Genomic DNA, 18,144 nt, shown 5'->3' on the forward strand with positions numbered 1-18,144 from the left:
TTTATATTTTTGCATATTATTTTATATAAATAACATGTAGCTATGGCCTTGTGAAATAACTAAACCGCAAATATAATCTGAAATAATTCTCGGTGTATTTCCCGTGAGGTTTGTGCTGGGAACAGCGCAATTGCGTCAATCTTCCCAATTATTTGCGTACAAGGTCAACGAAGGATGATGATGGCTTTTATTTCTAGGTACTGCGTAACCTATTTTTGTTATTTCCGATTGTAATACAATAATTGATTAAATTATACAAAATAATTTAGGTTTTATTTTTCGAATTATTTATCGTTAATTAAAGACAACTGTTTTTTTATGTAACTTTCGGCCGCGGCTTCACCCGCGTTTTTTTGCGGATAATGGCAGGAGTAGGCTATGTCCTTTCTGTACCTCCGATGACTTGTATGCAGAATTTCTTGATGGTCGGTTTAGTAGTTAAGACGTAAAAGCATAACAAACAAACTAACGTTCACATTTATAATATAAGTAAGGATCGTGGAAGTATATTCTTGATGCTATATTATAAATTGCTTGAAATTCGAGATGTTGATGTAAGGGCGACTGCTTTTGCCATTGCAGTTACCGAACTTAATTTTTTTTTTATTTTTTGTACAAGATGGAAATTGGGATGAAAAATATTTTTGAAAATAACTTTATATTTTATTACAAATATGATTTTAAATACATTTTTTAATATTATTTTTTATTCATACACATGAAAATATTAGTACTTCGATACTAGGATGGTATAAAATAAAATTAATTGAGTAATATCTGCAGCAGAAAGTTTAACGTTGCTTGTGGCGTTAGGTAATTCAAACGAATTTTGACTAACGCGATTCTTTTAAATATATTTTTATAAAAAAAAAATCTAGAGGTGAGAGAAATTACGCATATCAGATTTGAATACTTTTGAGTGAGGTGGCAGGAACCCCGCTCATGAAACAACACGAGCGTATGTGACTCAGCCGGAGACACAAATTGGCGTCAATTTGAGATCGCTATGAACGTCACGGCTCAATTGAGGAATGTGTCACTTTACATTAGATATAAGTAGTACGCACTCGCAGTGGTTTTATCAGAGTCTGCCTTAGACTCTCTCGATGACATGCGAGTGTTACTTTATATTAATAAACGATGACAGGAGTAGAACGCAATTGAATCATTTATTTGTATAACAGCTGGACGGGAATTGTTACATGATAAAATATTGGATGCAAGGTCTACTATTTCTATAATATTTGTTATCTTAGTACAATGTGCAAATAAGTTTATTGATTCGGGTTTGATTATAATGTGGCGTCGTTTGATTATAATCAACGTACTAAAACCTGAAGTTTGATAATTAATTAAGAACAAATTACTTATGTATTAAAAAAATAACCAAAGGGAAAATTATACAAACAAGAATAATTAAGAAAACTGTTTCATAAAATTAACTCGTAAATAAAGTATAAGATGGTTTTAATTAAAAAGTAGCGCGTATTAAGGTACAGTGTGTGTACTTATCAAAATAGTTGTTTAAAAGTAATAAATTTGGGATAAAATATTCAGAGAATTAATAAATAAAGTGCGAATTAAATGTAACCTCGTCATCTGTCTCAAGTGTTGCATATCGCATAATTATAAATACTGATAAATTGCGATGACCTTTTAAAGTAGCAACTGAGAAAGTTTGCTTATCTGAAGCAATTTTATGATCGTGGTATGACTACGTACGTAAAGTTGCCTGAATTAGCCACATAAGCTAACAAAATTATTCATAGTTTATTCTATAATATCGTATCAATAACAGTAACAAATTAATGTGGTATATATATTTTTTTCTGAAATATGGTATCATAACACACCTTTATCCGTGAATACGTTACTTGAATATTTTCAATTGTTTAAGCTTATGGTTATAAATATGAAAAGCATGCAAGGTTTCTATGTAGGAATGGTTTAGTTATAGATCTAGAGTTATAACGGCCAAGAAAGCTTCTAATGAGCAGGTTGAGTGCATCTTGACATGCTTCATACATGCGAGTGCGTACCTGACTCAGATTTTCCTTGGTACAGTTACTTAAAAAACAAAGGAATGCACTTCGCTTTGTAAAAAAGTATTGCGTATGATATTAGTTATATTTTATTTAAACTCTTTTGTAATTGTAAACCATAATAAATAACTGAATGCCTCGTTGGTCTATTGTTTCGATATAAGGCCGAATCCCGAAAACGGGCCAATAAAAACTCATTGGATTTTTCTGTCAAAAATCTCAGTAGCAGGCCGCAGTCTAGAAGTTGGAAATGTCTACACAGATTGCCGTCCCACCGAATTATGAAGGAATAGAGAGTGTATGTGTATTTGACTAGACACTTGTGCACTAAATGTCCTTTGCAGTTGGTAAAATAGCCGCCATGGCTGAAAACGGTCAGGAGGACATCAGCATAATGATATAATGTGATACAAGTATACATTATCATCTCTTCATAATGATACAAGTGACACTTTTTAGATAATTTATTTCAATATCGCTCCTTTAAGTTTTTAGCATATTTAATGATTAGCGCATCCTAAAATTTGTATTTATAATTATCGCTACATTAATACATATTAACAAATTTTTATCTGTTCTTTGTAATTGCGTAGGTGTTTTTTATTGTAAGGTACATCTGTTTATGGTTTATCTTTGTTATTGGTGTGCGAATGACAATCGCAATAACACGAGGTCTGGTGTAGTCATTATGACCTTTGACGTAAGAGCGCCATATGGTATGTGGTTTGCAGATGACTATTGGCCATTAAATTGAATATTAACAAGATGCAAGATGGCGTTGTTTTACGCTACAAATAATAGTCATATTACATTATAATTGGTTTTTATTTTATTTTCATACAAATGTTAAGCGATAAATAACAAAAATACATAACTTTTAGAAAATTTGAAGCGGTATAACTGAACATTAGATTTCAAATTCGAATATATTATCGGTACTTACATTGTAAATGTATTTTTGAAGAAGTATTTTACTTGGTTAATAATTGTTAAAAAATTATCACCTGTGAAAATAAATAACAAGAATTTACGCCACAGATGAGAAGAACCACCGAAAGAAACTGAGCATCCCCTCTCTTATTTTTTTTTAATTCTTTAAGTTTATTTCTTAATAGATTGCAATTTCAAGATAAGCTTAGTATACCTTTATAGCTCGTATACTTTATTATGACGATGCTAACAGTTGTGCCCTTGAATCAGGGCGCAGGTTAATGATATTAATAAATGTTCATCACATCACATATTGTAACACTTATCATCATACTTGTATACTTAGTATTGTTGTTTTCTTGAAGCCAACTACAATAAACAATACACAAGGGATTTAATATCTTAGTTCCCAAACTTGATGGCGCATTCGCGATATATGAGATGCTTAATATTTCTTACAGAGTCAATATCTATCGGAAGTTGCGACCACTTATCATTCGGTAGGTTATTTACCCGTCTACCGAAATATATGAAAAAAAAGCTAAATCTGTTTGATGAAACACATACCTCTTTAATAAGGTTAATTTGTAATCTCGAATCCATATAAGCTGGTACATCTGACACAGTTCCATTAAAAGATGACAAGCAGAATGCTTTGTAGTCGGAAATTAGATTCTGGGTTATTGGTTTATATCATGTCTAAGGTGGCATGAGACTTCTTTAAAATTCGTACGGTTTCGCTTGATTAGAATTCTTGGTAATAAAGAGTTAAATGGTTTTAAGTCAATTTTGTCGCATCCAATTAATGGTAATGTAAGCCGACACATGCATTGAAGTATAAATAAGTCGCTTAAGGTAAAGTCCTGATATTATAATTTCACATATTATATTACAAAAAGTCGAGATGGCCCAGTGGTAAGAACGCGTGAATCTTAACCGATGATCGTGGGTTCGAACCCGGGCAAGCACTACTGAATTTTCATGTGTTATGTATTCAAATATGGTTAAAGTATTTTACTGGTGGTAGGGCTTTGTGCAAGCTCGTCTGGGTAGGTACCACCCACTCATCAGATATTCTACCGCAAAACAGCAATACTTGATATTGTTGTGTTCCGGTTTGAAGGGTGAGTGAGCCAGTGTAATTACAGGCACAAGGGACATAAAATCTTAGTTCCCAAGGTTGGTGGCGCATTGGCTATAAGCGATGGTTGACATTTCTTAGAATACCAATGTCTAAGGGCGTTTGGTGACCACTTACCATCAGGTGGCCCATATGCTCGTCCACCTTCCTATTCTATAAAAAAAAAAAAAAATTATAATATAACAATTTTGACAATTACCAGCGACATATATAAAAAATCAAAACCAAAAATAAATAATTATTATTTTCCAAATCTGCTTACTTAACTGGGTCTTCAACGTGAGCTGTCTTTACTATATTTTTCTTTCTTACTTTTTAAGAAATGAAAGTTGCATCTCCTAATGATATTGCGTACAAGGTATCGAGTGTCCCCGAACACGCACCGAAACCTAAGCCGATATGGCAATGGTAATTTTTACCGTTAGCTGTTGCGTTTGCTTTAAACTCATCGTTAACAACGGACCATTTGACTTATTGTTTAGTGTGAGACGATTTGGGAGGTGAGTTAAATAAAATCGCTGAGAATATTTTTCTTCTCAGGCTTTCAATTTTGAAACAATGTCCTTGTTTAGTAGGTCTGAATATAACTACACGTTTAAGTAGAAACTCTGCTAAGTACTTTTAGTTAGTTGTAAACTTAATGTAAGACGAGATAGTAAGAAAGATAAAAATGCGTGGATATAAATTTAATAGTAGTTAATTATTATAATTTTAAGTAATTACTTGTCTGTTCTTCGTGGTTTCACGACCGACTTGAATTAAGTATATTTTGATTAAATTATAATTCAATGAAAACACAACTAATAAATTGCTGATGTGGACATGTAGCCCTTGTCGTCCGAATTTGGAGTTCACGAGCCGAGATGGCCCAGTGGTAAGAACGCGTGAATCTTAACCGATGATCGTGGGTTCAAACCCGGGCAAGCACCACTGAATTTTCATGTGCTTAATTTGTGATTATAATTCATCTCGTGCTTTACGGTGAAGGAAAACATCGTGAGGAAACCTGCATGTGTCTAATTTCACTGAAATTCTGCCACATGTGAATTCTACCAACCCGCATTGGAGCAGCGTGGTGGAATAAGCTCCAAACCTTCTCATCAAAAAGAGGAGAGGAGGCCTTTAGCCCAGCAGTGGGACATTCACAGGCTGTTACGGTTACGGTTTCTCTGCCAAGTGTCTCTCATATCGCATTCAGTGACTGACCATTATCAAATCAAGAATTAATTAAATTCAAATTGAAGATCGACAGATGTCTACGACATTAAGTAGCTTTTAAACGATATTAATTATTTGACACTATTTAAAAGTAATTATGACATTTTATTGAACGCAGAACAAATTGTAATAGTGTTATACCCAATCGTTTTGTTAACACGATTTACACACACAATTAATTTCTCCAACGTATATAAAAGCTTTAAATATTTAGTGAATGTTACACAATTCGTTTATATTTATAATTTTATTCGTGTGTTGTGGGTGGTATTGCTACATACTGATTTTCATGGTTTCTCAGATTGTTGAGAAATATTTACCGGTTCTTTTAAACTGTAGAGTGATTGATATATTTCAGTCGTTACATAGTGCGTACGCGTGAGTGAATTTAATTATATATTTGTATGAAATCAATTAGAGTTGTAAATTTTATTTATTTATTTATTCCTAATTAACTTCGTCATTTGTGCTCCTTATTATTTTCCATAGCCGATAAGTTTTAAACACAATATTGTAAAACCTTTCCTAATGATAAGTCTCTGTCAAATTCTAAGAAAAATGCAATGCTTTGCATTTATGGGTAAAATATCAGTGAACCAATTTATCTAATTGGTGTAATTAATATACAGGGGACATAGGAGCTTTGCTTCACGGATGACAGGTCTTTGTAGGTTATGGCTAATGCTTCAGGCAACAGCTGTAAAGTCTACTTTCTATTAAATAACGAATTTACTACTTATTTCGTAACTTATATAACTGAAGTTGTTGATGACAATTCGGGTTAAATTATATGGAATTAATTATTTGAATAAAGGATTATGCGTTATATACGATAATTTACCGAATCACCGGAAATATACATTACGTTGTAAGTGTGTTAACGAGTGTTATATAAAAGCTATCGAAAGTTATTGAAAGACGTAATTTTTGAGTTGAATGCCTAAAGTAATACTATTATATTTTTTAATCACCTGTGATTATATCCATATATCCAATATACATATCCGCGTATATATATATAAGCGAAATACCACTCATGACGACATCCTACTCCTTTCCCGAATTAGACGGTCACTGAGAACGGATTTTACTCAAATCCTATCCAAAATACATTATTCCTTTCATCTACCCGTGCGAAGCCGGGACGATTAGCTAGTATTAATATGTTTTAGGTAAATATTTTAGTACTGTATAAAATTAAAATCCGATTAAATCAGATTAAACTCTGGTTAATATTGTTTTATACAGCATAAGTTAATCCGAACTAACTAAAATCTGAAGTAATGCATTCTCGAAATGCTGATAAAAACATCAATTATTTTTTTTAACGTTCAGGTTCACGGAACTTTAAGTCTGACTGGATTTCGGACGCAACATTCCTCTAGAGCCGTAAAAGGAACGGGTATTACAAAGTACAAAAGCATGTTCATGTAATAAGGTCTTATGTCACATTACAAGGTTGTGTATAAAATTTATAATATTTAATTAATATGATTTTTACAAATTTTTACTTAAATTATTAAATCGCAACCGAAGGACGATTTTATACTTTATAAGATGAGCAAGTTAACTTACGTTGTATTTTAACTAAAGATCGCAGGTTCGAATCCTTATAAGCACGACTGAGTTTCTCGTGTGATAAATTTGCTTATAAATTGTCGGACGGATTCCTTCTATACATATAGGTATTCAAAACCCGCAATGAAATAGCGTGGTAGTATCTCGAAACTTTCGCCGTAACAAGAAAAAAGGGCCTTGGCCCAGCAATGGAATTTACTGACTCTTACTTATGCTTAATATTGAAATTAGAAAAGAATGTTACTCAAAGCTGTATATTATTATTAAATCGTATAATATTCAGTAATTATTAAGCTATGTCCGTTAATTTATTTGTGGTAAGGTCTTTCGTTTTGGAAAAAAAATAGGATAAAGTGCTACGAAACGACTTTTTTTTTATCACAGGGTATAAGATAGTCGAAGAAATTAATTGAAAAGAATCGGTAATATTCGGCTAAGAGACATATCTCACTGGACCACCAAAATGTTCCGATTATTAAAACTAAGAGTAAACTATAGATCCGCTTCAAATATTGTTTATTATTTATAAAACGGTATATAATTAAGGATCCCGAAATAGGATAAATGTAACATCGTCTGATTGAGTGATGGTAGCTTGATGTTTGGGGCGGAGCCAAGGGTCCTCATGCATCAATCAGCTAATAGGTCAACTTATGTCGGTGAAAGGCATGACAGCTTGTGGACATGATTAGCAGATCTACATACTTTCTTATTTTTCATTTTAGTTTGTTCGGGAATATATTTATTTTTTAATTTAATAATTTTTACTAAACAAATTCTTCTTCTGATTCCTAAAATTCTGTTAAAATAAATTGTTTCAGCGAGACCGCTAATTTAAAATTTATGCTTCCAGTAAAATAAAAAAAATAAAAACATGTTGAACAAACATTTACGAGATGAATTCACACAAACAAAGTCGTATCTGTGTGTAGTGTATGATACACAAGAAACGGGGTTAAGTTCGTGGTATTTATGTTATCAAAGTACACAATGGCTCAGTAGGTCGTCCGAGACAGTGTATTCAGAGAGCACGCTAATAAATCAAAGGCTGAAATGCCAACATGACATTTATTAGCTCAGGTCATTTTTGCATTACTTTTTATTTTATGAAATATTTTCATAACAGCAAATATGAAATGTCTTATCAGAACAATATATAAATATTAATAAAATTAAATTGATGTAAAATATAAATCAATAAACATTAAATATATACTTTTATGTAAATGATAAGTGTAAATAAGTTTAAAACATGTATTGCGACAGAAGCATTACACTCAATTACATATTATATGAAGAATATACTAAAAAAACCGGCATGCGTGTATGCATACAAATTGTCATGGCGACCGGTTCAAAGGTATCGATGTTCATGTGCTGTTGCGTGATTTTGAGGCGACGTACATCACAATGGTTAGTGCAAAAACCTTCAGTATGAAAAAATACATAAATGTGCCAATTTTCATAGGAATCAGTCAAAATATGTCGAAGTCTATTAATCGCTAACAGATATAACAACATCCATTTATACATTCTTGTAAATATACCTTTTCTTTGCACTCAAATTTGACTTATTGCTTTAATTGCCTTAAAAGTTAAATTAAAAACATTTTTATATTATGTTTAATGTACCTTTTATAATGGGGTATAATTTACAACAGTAGATGACGCGAACGAAAAACAGTATCAAAAATAATAATACTCTTATACAAACCAAAATATAATATAAAAACGATAACAGCTGCAGACAGAAAAGGCTGGTGATTGGTTAAAATTAACAACCTCATTGCTTACTGACATGAAGACGATTCTTATTTTCACTAAATTGGGTAAAGCCTTGAGACGTAAGATATACATTATGTATTAAAAGCTATCGCTAGGATGTGCTATTGATCCGAGCCCCGTTGTCATAGAGACGACGAACCGCAAACTGTTTATTTTTTCTGTCGTATCGACGGAATATGCTTTAGTGCGGATTGGTGAAAAGAAAACAATATTACCCAGAATATCCAATAAGAATGGAACACGTTCTTTGTTACGTCCTAATAATAATTATTAGAATTGATTATAGTGTTTAAATGTTAATGCATATCCATCCTATGTAGTTTATATATTTTATGGTATACGACAAGCCGATGGGCCACCTGATGGTAATTGGTCAAACGTCCATAGAGATTGGCATTGTAAGAAATGTTAACCATCGCTTACATCGCCAATGCACCACCAATTTTGGGGACCAAGATGTTGTCCCTTGTGCCTGTAATTATACTGGCTTACTCAGCCTATAATATAAATAATCTGGTATAACTACATTGTAACGAACGTTGGTACTACGTTACGCAGTAGTTCGGAGTAATCATTGTTTTATTTCCGTCCTATATTCACTATCGATCCGTCGGGGGTTGTCGTAGTGATCACGGACCACACATCCACACTCGACCTACTTACTTTACTCGATCAATAAGCCTAGGTTTTATTTCAGTAGGTCTTGGATACCCTTTTATATTATGTTTCGTTAATTTGACTGTTTCGTTGGATCAGTAGCTTATTAATGCTGCAGAGTTCGACAGGTCAACAGTAATTTCATTATTTGTCGAGATATTTTTAATAGCGACATTAATATTAGGTGTTCGCAGTGATTATAACCCCGTTCTTCGGAAAGTTGGTCTTGCACTTCAATTATTTTCTATCTTCTAGGATTTACGGTTCTATACGTTTATTAGAGTAAGGGAATAGAATGCGTTTGTGTTTGCTCACTGCATTCTTATTGTCTTACACAGTTGTCTAGTTTCCATTAAGATGTCCGCCATGGGCAAAACTGCTCAGTAGGACACCACCATCACCATCACATCATTAATTTTCTTTTATGACCGACTTAACAATAAAAATATTACGAGGTATTGTATATGTTTGCTTTAAACGAACGACGATATTGTTGCGGTGAGTGCTTTCGATAGAGGACAAAATGATATCAATCATGGATGTTAAATAAACTTTGTACTGTGATAATTTATATCCTGGGTCAAAATTTAAGATATTTTAAATGTACGTTATCGGGGGAAATAAAACTGTTTCTAAATAACAAGTGACTTTCCATACTTTTGCTGAAGTGTATACTAACGCTTCAATTATCGCTTTCAATTACGTTTAAAATAAAAAGCCAACTATCGCATATTAATGGGTTAGCGAGTCGGACGAGAGCCGGATGAAATAAAACTACAAAGGCAAAATAATCATATCTAAAAAGGCGACGTTGACAGTTAAGATCAGAAAATGAAGTTAGATATAAACTTAATTAATGTAAGACGGTCGAAGTTCTTAAAAGTATAATTAGAAATGTAACACATTAAAGAACCTAATGAAATTACGCCTCTACCGCCGTGTCATCTTCATAAAAACCGCGTCGTGTGATATAATAGCGTGGCGTCCTATTAAGAAAAGGCGGGGGAGATTCAAATTTAGAATTTTATATCAGTGAGTCAGATTCTTTTTTTTTTTTCTTATATATTTTACTGAGCCACAGTTCTAGCTGAGAAGTGAATGGGGCAAACGAGAACAGCAGTTTTTTTCTTTTAATAATCCGTTATAAAGCAAGCCGGTGTTGTTTTTTAATATTTTTAAGATAGTTATATAACATTTTTATAACATAGTTTACGATAGTGTGCGTTATTCATTTGAAAAATTATAATTTTCATTCATTAGGATACCCATTGAAAGTTCTATAATATACTTTATACGTGATTTTTAATGCTTAAGAATACTTTTTTTCCATTATAGTAAATTACCTACATATTTCAATAAATCACTATTCTGAGAATAACGTACATAATCTCTCTTATTATAGATTTACAAAAACACGACGTTTAAGTAATAATTCACGGTTCATCGGCTTGAAGTCGATGTATTATAGTGGTCCCCAAAAATAGACCAGTTTGTATACATTTTTTTGTATAAAGCAGGTGCCAGATACCCATATCCGAACCGCAGGTAGTGGACACCAGGGCAGTTTCCACTTCCTTTACGAAAAGATTAATATAAAAATGGTAATATCTACAGAACTAAATCATTTAATTATTAATGAGTCAATAGATTTATCGATTACATTCAATGATTAAGCATAATTCATATTTATAGCCGATTAGCATGTTAATAATAACTTTCGAAAAATAATTGCCGTTTCATAACATGTTAACGTTACTTTTGTATTTAAACAAAAAATGTGCAAATATTTTCTTGACGATATATAATTCACTTTATTAAACTATTCGATTAGTAAATCATCCTTAATTGTCGTCGCTGCTGCAATGTTTTTAATTTATTTCAACAGCTACACCCGAAAAGCAATAACAATAACGTTGTAGTATTAATCTTGTTTATAATACTTTATTTTTATAGCTAGGAAGCGGACGCCTCACGCAATGATTAATGATGGTGTTTTTTTTTAATCCATTTCTTTTCTTGTTTTAATCATTTTATCTCACTTATAAATCCTATTTAATAAGATGATGCTGCAATATTCGATAGGTTAAATGCTTTAGTTCTAAAAAAATATTATTTTAATACTACTTTTAACACATATTCATACATATTATAAACGTGATAGGTAGGTATTAATTAACTTTTATGTTTATGAATATACATGTTTTGATGCATTATATATTATATTTAAATACAAGAAATACTGTCTATAAAAAAAACTCAAATTTTGTAATAGCCTGCTAATAGTTCAGATGTTTGCATGAGCACAATAAACTATACATATTAAAACTATTTTTTTAAAATGTTTTCAAATATATATTAAATAACCTCAAATCACACAATTTACACTTCTAAACATACATGTATGTAACTTGTAATACATATTACGAGACAAAATTGTTTTTTTTAGGTTCTACTCGTCTAGCAAGATAATAATGAAATTAGTGCTCCAAAAAAAACGACATACAATTTACATTGTATACAGAATTATCGTTGAAAGTAAAAGTGTCAGCTAGTTAAGAGTTGTAAGCCACTTGTCAACCAAAACAAGACGAGACCAATGCATTAGCATATGGCCTTTGCCGCACCCAGCCATCAAACAACAAATAATATATGACCGCCTACTGTTTGCTTATCTTGTGTATGTTTGAGCGACGATATTATTAGGAAAGATTTAAGAACGAGAATATATATTACATCAATTATAGAATTGTCGTAATTATCTTTTGCGAGTTTATTTTCAATCCATCAAATTAATTTATTTCAAAGAATTTCCATTCAAGACTTGGTATGTGTTATTGATTGACCTCGTTACTTTGAAACTCAAGTCTACTCTCTGTCCGAGATCCACAATCAATTGTCTATATCATGCAATATTCACGTAACTTTAATGGCTTGCTGGCGCTGGATATTTAATCATACATAGTACTCACATATTTATTCCAGGCAGGAAACTTGAACAATCCGATTATTTACGTATTGTGCGATTACCCTTGCAATTATTGGCCAAAAAAAAATATCAAGCAATTTTTAAAAATATTGGTTTTGGGATATTGATAAATGTTACAAATATCTGGAAAAACTGGCTGTCTTCACTTTCTGAATCCCATTCGATTTCAAAGCATTTACATTACATTACATTTACGTCATCATACGTAGACACATTAAAATGTATACGCCTACATAAGGCCAGACCACCTACTCGTGTTGACGATTAGTTTTTGACTATCGGTCAAATGATTGCTCAAATAATGTTTATTCAAGTACCTGTTTAAATAAATATTTCATTTTGTCGTCAAACATATGGTTGCTAATATTGCGGTTATTTGATTATGTACATACATTTATTAATTACAATTTATCTACATATATATACAAGAAGTATTGTCGCTGATATAATAAAATAATTAATTGCTTAATAACTCTGATGATTACTAGAGTTCCAGATTTTAATGTAACTATATTTGTATATTGCTATCATTTGCAGTAGATATCTCTTGGATAGTTCTGGTAACGCAATATATATATTATGACCTCTGTTGTTATGTAGGTCAACATTTCGACGCCATCGATCTTTTATATATTTTGTCGACATTACTTAAATTAATTAAATAAATGTTTTTTGCATTTTTTATTTTACAGTTAGGTACTACCATAAAATATCCCATTTAAATTAAAGATTTACAACATTATCTTTAAATATAAAGCTTTAAAATAATGAAAGAACGTTTTTAGAGTTTTTGAGAAAAACAATCATTGTAAATGAATTTATATTTTTTTTTAAAGTCTGCTGGCCACATCTTCTAAAAATTTTATTAGTAAGCTATTTTTGAACATAATTGAGATAGTTCTCCTAGGCTTGAAAGTAACTTGGTTAAAATTAAACTTTGCTTAAAAGAGGAACATTTATCGTCTTGTTTTATATGCATATATTGTAGAAGGTTTGATGTACAATACGTCTAGAGAAATAAAATTTTGTATCTTATTAATATTCTTAGCATTTCTCATTTCTAACTTTAAAATATGAAGTAAGTTTTTCACACTTCAACTAGCTCAAGAATAATTTCATGAATATTATCTTTTCGTTAATCTATAAATATGCGTTTAATATTTGACTATGCGTTTAATATTTCTTTGTACTATTAACACGTTTCGTTGTTTTGTTTACTAAACGAATTCCTTAGCTCTCTAAACAAATAATCCTGTTTACTTTCTTACTTTCAAGGACTTCATTTAGATGATAGAAGAACCCAATATATGTGACCATATTATCTTGTTAAAAGCGTTTTTGGTTTGGTTTGATATGGATAAATGTTACAAATATCTGGAAAAACTGGCTGTCTTCACTTTCTGAATCCCAATTCGATTTCGAAGCATTTACATTACATTACATTTATGTCATCATACGTAGACACCCTACATAAGGCCAGACCACCTACTCGTGTTGACGATTAGTTTTTGATTATCGGTCAAATGATTGCTCAAATAATGTTTATTCAAGTACCTGTTTAAATAAATAATAATCCTGTTTACTTTTTTATTTTCAAGGACTTCATTTAGATGATAGAAGAACCCAATATATGTGACCATACTGTCTTGTTAAAAGCGTTTTTATTTCGCCATTCGTTATAATATTTTATTTTAAATAAAAATAAAATATAACGAATGGTAAAAATTAAGTAAATTTAGAAGGGAAATGCGTTATGAAATATATGTATTTGATTTTATTCTACATAATAATAAATCACGCCTCACGTTATGTCTCTTCACGACTCAGGAAGTATTTTATCGGCTCGATATTGTTTTGTCTAGGAATCATATTTTATGTAAGCGACGTTTTCAATAGGTAACAGGTCGTTTTGTTTACCTGACTATAAATTACTTTCATGAAGCAATACAATAGGTCAGTTATTTATAGACGTGTACTTACTGTCGAGAGAAAGGTGCTTACTGTAAGAAATTTCTTTAGCAAATGGCGTGCACTGATTTTAAAAACTTATGATTCAACGTTAAATTACTTAACTAAAATTGACAATTACGTTTGATTTGTTAAATCATTTCCTTAATCTTAATCAATCGTAAAACTTGGAGTACCGCTAATCCTACATTTACCCATTGCACATATTTTTATCTTCATTTATTTACAAGAGAAATGAAACAAGAAAATCTAGATCAAATTGGTATTATCGCAACGGCGATAGAAGGCCATTGACCGCACTTACGAACATGCTGAGATGTACTAAATATTGTTAAAGTAAAAAGATTTTGCAAAAAAAATACTAAATATTTATTGTATCGTGGGAGTGGATGAATCTCTTAAATGCTTATGTGTAGATCTAGTTTTGAGTGGAGACCGAATAAAGCCGGTTTTAGATTATGAATATACTACTAACATTTAAATATTAAATAAAGAAATCTGATACCCACTAGACTAAAAGTATATCGAAACCCTGTTAACATATTCAGTTGTGATCATTTCATAAGATATATATTGTCAATGATTATATAGAAATATAACTAAAAACGAAAAGGATCATTTGATTGCTTTAGTAAAACTTTTAAGTTTACAGATTACGCTATAATTTAAAAGGTTAACGTATTTTAAAAGGCTTTAATTTTAGAAAGGTGATCAAAAAGTACCTTAAGCTAACAATTTTAAAATCCATTAGTGTAACGGCTTCGAAGTTATAAAATTTCTAATAATTTGGAAAATAAAAACATATTCATATTTAATGTTTTTATATATAATTAGTTTTATGCTGGTATTTGTAATCTCCATTAATATAAATCTATATTATTTATAACAACGTATACAATCACATTACACGCTATATAGCTAAGTATATAACAGTTTCATAAATTCATAATTAGGCCAGTTCAAGGAGTATTTGGATTATCTAGTTATATCAAGCTGTCCCGCAATGTTTGCTTTCACAATGCCATTTTGAAACACTAATTGTATTGACATGGCATTAAATTGGTCAAATATTATTTGATCATGTTAACGAGAAAGTGACTCGATAAGGCATAATTATAATTATAAGGCTATAATGTTTGGCAAATATTTGACGCTAATGATCACATGTGAGTTTATCTTTATTATTATGTTTTCGATATCAATAATATTGTTTGACTCATTCTTATATTTTTGTTGATATAAGCTACAATATGTATAGCCGAGATGGACTAGTGGTTACAACGCGTGAATCTTAACCGATGATCGTGGGTTTAAGCCACTGAATTTTCATGTGCTTAATTTGTGATTGTAATTCATCTCGTGCTTGACGGCGAAGGAAAATATCCTGAGGAAACCTGCATGTGTCTAATTTCATTGAAATTATGTCACATGTGTATTCTACCAACCCGCATTGGAGCAGCGTGGTGGAATAAACTAAACCTTCTCCTCAAAAAGGGAGAAGAGGCCTTAGACTAGCAGTGGGACATTAACAGGCTGTTACTGTAAGCTACAAAAGTATTTCATTTTGGAAATGAGACTAGCAGAGATTACGCAATACAAAAAGGATATGATGTAATGTAAACAGAGTGTAAGTAGTCACTTCCATGTAAAAGTCTTAATATATAATTTCTAGAAATGTTATTAGTGTTACGCTTAACATGTGTCATAATCAGTATGACGACACACACGTGCCCTTTTGAGGTTTCTTTAATGCACGTGATATTAATATATACATTAGACCTAAACCTGAATACATTTTAAATTGTGTTTTAATCGCAATCTGATGAAAAACACAATAGCTTCGCTTATAATTAATTAAACTTATTCATTTAATAATTTATCTTTCTTAATTCAGCGTAACAATATTTTAATTTTAGTTATTCTGTAATAATAAGGTTAATAATTGAAATTTAAAATAAGACATTTTCAAAGCTAAGCGTTCAAAAATAGCGTTTTGTTTAAATTATAAAATTACAATATAATCAATGTATGGAGTTTATCGATATAAATAAAAACGAAGTAAAGCAGTAATATGAAGAAATGTTACTATGTTGGTAGGTAGTATACGGCTTTGGTATTTTAATGTTTCTTCCGTCGGCTGTCAATTAACTGCGTACGAGTAGGTAGACCCAAATTATTAATTTATTTATCCGCATATTATGCACTATTTTAAACAGGTTTATATTAGCCTTAACGAATGTAGCAAAGTATTGATTTCACTGAAGCAGGTTTATTACTTTGAAACGAAGATCACTATCGCAGTATCATTTTCTGAAGGACGGAATTAATGAAACTGAGCATATTGTAAACTTGATATATCCGAAACAGAAGGTTGATATTTAGAAAAAACAATTTGCTTTTACTTATCATTAAATTCATCAAATAGATGATATTGTACATTCTTTTATGTACTATTACGAATGTGTCATCAGACATTCGTATAAGTGAATTTTACAAGTTCATAAGTTTCTTTTCTGCTCCTAACTGTAAATCTTTTATGCGTAACAATATTTTACTGAAATTGTTACATCTCTTCTGCTATTATTGCATTCAGACGAAGTCAATATTTTAACGAGCAATTGAAGGAGAAAATGTTTGTATGTCACATCATACTTTCGCTAAACGTGCTAGGCATATAGAGCAACATTACAACGTCCTTTTACAAAACATACAAATATACGCATTTCACGTGTATTGGTCGTTAATCTAGCTGAGAGTACGAGCGATGTTACCAGGATTCGCGCCGGTCAAACCGGTCGACGTTTGTAGGATCCAGTTCGACCGTCCGTACGACCTGACTTTCTTCGGCTAATACGTGGTTTGAAACAAAAACCAATCACCTTATAATTGACCGAACGGGATTTGACGAAAAAAATGCGTTATTTTTATAATATTTTTGTAATAATATATTTATGTTTGTTTTTAAATACTGTTAATTTCTTTCCTTTAAGAAAAAAATACTTGCCATGTCGTAATGGTTGTAAAAAAATATTTGTTATATATAGTAACCAGCTTCATTTAAAAGGAAAGCTAAATTTAAACTTTTATATAAGCCTGTTGAGGTAGATATTTAACTTATGAATAATTAAGCAATTCACTATATTTAATTCGAGTGTACATAAATTTAACGGCCATGTTACTATTACATAATGTAGTTGCGCCGGCGGTTTTCCTTACAGAAGCTAAATGCATTTAAATTTGATAATCAAGTGTCCCTGATATATGTTAAAATCATTCTGAAGTGCTATACCATATTATTCTAACAAATAGTCAATTGTTATCCGAACCAGAATTTTATTTTAAGCCTTGGCATCTTGAAAATTATTTCATAGAGATTTCTGTTTATTTCAGCGATGACTCGATTAGCAAACTGCTTATAGTACGTCTAATAAATAAAGTACAAATAAACTAAAGCCAAATATGCATGCATGGCTAAATGTGCTTTTTGAGACACTGATTTACACCGAACAGTAGAGGTAACAGCGTATAGGAGTGAAAGAAACAGCAATAAGTACGATGCGGCCATATTTAAAGTTTCCAAGGCAAGTAAGCTGAATGTGAAAAAGGTATTCGTAAGTTGTTAAGGTTATAGGATAGAAAGAGACGATAAGCAAAGCGTGTCCAGTCTTACGTTGTGAGGATGAACAGAAATGTCACGATATACGAAGCGAGATGGGCACCAAATTAAAGACAGCGGTAAACTTGTCGGTGCGCACATAGATCGTAAATCATCTCTTTGAAGCTTATAGACTATATTTAAGACGTTGATGTAATTTCAGGCGCACGAACTAGGGTGGAAA

At 31.4% G+C, this 18,144-nt stretch overlaps 1 protein-coding gene across 1 annotated transcript in view; it reads right to left on the minus strand.

Moving 5' to 3' along the window:
* LOC126769604 (fasciculation and elongation protein zeta-2) overlaps positions 1-18,144 on the minus strand; it is a 38,906-nt gene that overhangs the window by 11,668 nt on the left and 9,094 nt on the right. The gene's annotated exons all lie outside the window — the stretch shown is intronic.

The sequence above is a fragment of the Nymphalis io genome, chromosome 7, assembly GCF_905147045.1.
Source record: "Nymphalis io chromosome 7, ilAglIoxx1.1, whole genome shotgun sequence".
NCBI classification, from domain to species: Eukaryota; Metazoa; Arthropoda; class Insecta; order Lepidoptera; family Nymphalidae; genus Nymphalis; species Nymphalis io.